The following is a 4,303-nucleotide window of genomic DNA, read 5'->3' on the forward strand; positions in this document are numbered from 1 at the left end:
TTTATTATTTCCTTATCAAGAGACATTATTTTAGCAGCTCCTTTTCTCAGCTTTGATGTTTTGACAGTCTTAAATTAATTTTATTGCATTTTTTTGGCTCGGAGATGGGAGATTATTCTGACTGCTTATTTTTCATTATGACTTTTTTGTTTTCAGGAACCGGTTTGTTATTTAACACAGCACCTTGATAAGCGCAGTTGAAATGAATTGGCCATTACAGGTCATTAAAAAGCAAAGAATTTTGTTTTCAAGCAATCCATTACACGTCTGGGAAAATATTCCTACTTAAAACAAACTTTTGAGTTAAACGCTAGCATAATCAGTTTAATAAAACGGGTAGCGCATACTTTTAAGGAACGTGGTTTTTTTTCTTTACGAGATTCTTGCTTATTCAAAACACAGCAATCTAAGAAATACATATACAAAACATTATGCCAAAAAAGACCTGCCTTTACAGTAAGAATATCACAGAATGTTTTTAATTTCCTTGAACAGTGTTATAAAATGTTAATCACACAAACGTTGCTTGAGACTTTTTCTTCCCAAGCAAAGCAGAATTATTCCAGTCCCCTTTAAAAATGGTAGCGTTTTAAAATATACTGCAGTTGCAGCTTTATAGACCGGTATTTCCACTAAAACAGCAGGGACAGAATTGCTCTGGTGTTAAAAGACTGAAATATAATGGATGGAAAGATTTTTATTCCTTGCGTGCAACTAGTTGGGAACTGCTGGTAGCACCCGCCAAATGCCTTATGGATTACGGTGGGAAACACACATCGAGGGCTAAGGTAGTCAAACACAAACTAAAACAAAAAAGCTCAACGACAACAACAACAAAAAAAACCCAAAAAATCCCCTTCTCTTTCCCTGCGGCGGGGTCCGGCAGCGAAAAGGAGCGTGAACCGTGTAGCGGCTCGCTCCTGGGTTTCCCAATGCTGGGATGAGCTATGCAGTTTCCCTGAGATCCCTAATGCTTTTCACTGGAAAAATATGCCCCCTGCTCTACAATGGAAAAAAAAAATCGGAATAACCTCTTTGTTTTTATTTTGCGAGAGAGACTTCCTGCGCCAAGAATGTGGGCGCTGCCGAAAGTAGGTTAACTTCCAAAGTGACCCCCGGAAAAGGCATTTTGAAGTCTCCGTGGCTGATAGTGATAGTAGGAACGGGAGAAACACAGTCACACTGGAAGAATGCTGGGTTTTATTTGTTTGAGGGTTTTTTTTGTCCCGTTTAATGATTTTTTTTTTTTTTAATAGAGAGACCTACGTTAATCTTCGGGAATACGAAACGGGGGATGAATAGAGAGGGTAAATATACTCTGAAGAAAGCGAAATGCTCATTTCCCTCTCTGACCCACCGGCGGGGGCGGTGGGAGCTGGATCCACCATGGCTGCTCCGCGGACCCTCTCGCTCCTTGTGCACCCGCGGAAGAGTGCATGGCTTGGAGCCCCTTCCTCAAGGACGAAGGGCCGGAGATGCTGGCATTTGCTGGCCGGATGGGTCGTTCTGTGTCATCCACCCTCTCCGCGAGCTTCTCTCCTCCTGCAGTGCATGTCCAGCACTGACCCCAAAAATCCTGCAAAGCCCCAGGTGTGCGCAAATGGGGCGTTCGGGTGCCTGCGGTTACCTGTGTGACGAGACGCACAGGCACTGTGTGGAGATATGGGGCGTACAGCTCACCGCTATGGAGATGTGTGCGCGCACAGACACGCGGGTCCCCGCACGGTGTGCGAATGCGTGTAAAAATGTGCATATAAATCCCCGGTGCGGTGGTGGCCGCGCCAGAGAGCCCGCACAGGGGCCAGGAGTCGGGATGCTCCAAGGCTCCGCTCGCCGCCCAGCGCTGCCTGCTCTGGGGGGTACCTGAGTCCCCGCACCCCCGCGCTGGGGCTGCGGGTCAGGTGTCCCCTCCTGCGCGAAGCCCCCGGAGACGGTCCCGGGAGCCGGTGCCCAGCCGGGAGCGGCCCCATCACCGCCGGTACGGCCCGCGGGGCCCGGGGTGCCCTGGGGTTTCTGTCCCCAGAGCTGGGTGCCCGCTGACCCCGGCCCCGCAGCGAGGGTCCGGTGGAGAGAGAGAAACCCCCGAGCTCCTGGGAGCGCCGCTCGCAGCCAGCCCGTTTTTCCCCTTCCCCATAAAATGCAGGAATTCCGGGGTTGGACAAGGCAGCGTGACAACATGAAATGCAGGCTCGGAGCAACCGTGGCTTTAGGTAATGAACGCTTGGCCGTAGCGAGCCAGAAAGCCCAATCTCAAATATTTATGTCAACAAATCCATCCCTGGTGATGAAGGTCCCGGGAGAGCCGCTCTGTGACCGGCTGGCCTGAGCTGCCGCTCAGCAAGTCCGGATTTTAAGGATCGGGATAATTTATCGCGTTGTTTTTAATGTTTATTATTTATTGCTCTAATTATTTTTCACTTTCTATTGGGAATTTAAAATATATAGATGTACCTGGAACAGATGCCAACTCCTTTCAGTCTCACTCAACTTCTAATCATCGCATCTGCTTTGTGTCAGAAAATACTTTGGGAACAATTTAACTTTGCATTAAAATAACTAATTAAAGCCACACCTCCACAGCCTCTTGCGAAAGTGGGGGGAGGAATTTCAGTAAGTGCATCGCTTTTAATGATAGCATTCTGATTTCCCTGCCTTGCTGTAATTTATTCAGTTACAGATCTGCCTGCGGGGCAGCTCCCATTAGGCCGATGATGAAGTCTCATGAGTAAAGCTTGACACCTCCCTCCTAATAAAATATAATACTCAATTAACTCGGCCTTTCTGAAGGCTTTAATTGGAACAAGTTAATAATGGGCGCAGGGTGAATTGTCATGCCATCCGCAAGCTCAGAGAAGGTGTCACGGATCTGCCTTTCCCATAGCAGAGGTTGTAACCGAGATTTGGAAGCTTTTCCTTCAACACCCTTGTGTGCTGCAATAAATCTGTATCCATTTAAGGATCTATCATAACACACACAAAGCTCCTGCGCTCAAAGAATTTCCAGCGAAAAGATTTAGCTGTAATCCCTGACACAGCTGATTTATACTGAAGGTTAGAAAATACCGCTGGTTTATTTATAGCCCGGCCCAGCTAAGGAAGCACTCGGGACAAGCGGTCGGGGAAGGACAAGGGAGAGGGGCTTTGCCTTGCCCTGTATTTAGGGGGATGATGCTTCAGGGAAAAGGAATCCAAGAAAGAAGCAGTTGTCTCCGATTTTTAGGCGGCAGTAAATGTTAATTTGAGGAGTCTTCGTGGATATTAGGTTCCCCCATCAGTTGCGAAGCGGGAAGGTTAACAGGGGTTTTTCTTGGAGTCGGGAGCGGGGTGAGCAGGGCGAGCTCCGCGATGCTCTGCGCTCCCCGAGCCGCTCCCCCGGCCCGCAGCCCCCTTCCCAGAGCCCAGATCGGGGGGTGTTTCCCTGCCTCGAGGTTTCCTTCTCGCCCAGCATCGTCCCGATCCAGCGGGATGCTGAGCTCGGGAGCGCGATGCCCTCGGGAGCTACTGGAGCAGGGAAAGCGCACCTGGGTCCCAGTAAGGGCAAACACACCTTGTCCCCACAGCGGGAACGCCAAGGGTTACTTACGTTGGGCCAGCATAGGATTTGGGTGTAACAGGGCCCCCCTGACCTCTCGGATACTCCTCTTATCTGAGCAGACCTGAGATCCCCTCGCCAGAAAGGTTCAGCACCTGCTCTCCGAGCCTGGCCCGAAAACTATGGGTCAGTGCCGACAGCACATGAGCACCCTGAAATGCAACTGAACTGAAGTACTGCAGGGCTCTTGGCAGGGTTTAGCTGCTCCAAATTACCTCCTAGCTACTGTGGGGGCCAAGACTATTCTCCCACTAGAGCCCAGAGATGAGGTCAATGGAAAGGTGAGCCGGAGAAAGAGTCCCAAGCCAAAGAGGAAGGCACACGAGCTAAGAGAAGTGATGGAGACATCACCGGAGTATGATGTTGTAAAGAACAGAGGCGCCTAAAAGTGGTTGTTAAAAAGAAGGAAACCTCATAAAAGGTTTGGCTTTCGACTTCAAATTGTTGACGTGCAATTCACCTTCATGTGCTGCAAATTTGGCTTTAATTCAGATTCAGAAACGGGAAATAATCATAAAGGCAACCCAAACATTCCTTTGAACTTGACCCAGCGGTGCAAAACACACACGGAGAGAAGTTACCTTTTAAAGGACTCCAAACACTAAAAGACCCACACGCGATTAAACATGTTTTTTCTTTTTTAATTTAATTTGAAATAAGAGATAAGAAATAATAAATCTTCAATAAAATATATAAAATTGTACAAGGCAT

Source organism: Empidonax traillii, unplaced genomic scaffold (genome assembly GCF_003031625.1).
Source record: "Empidonax traillii isolate 1590-97213 ecotype Southwest subspecies unplaced genomic scaffold, ASM303162v1 scaffold22:size5013007, whole genome shotgun sequence".
Classification (NCBI taxonomy): Eukaryota; Metazoa; Chordata; class Aves; order Passeriformes; family Tyrannidae; genus Empidonax; species Empidonax traillii.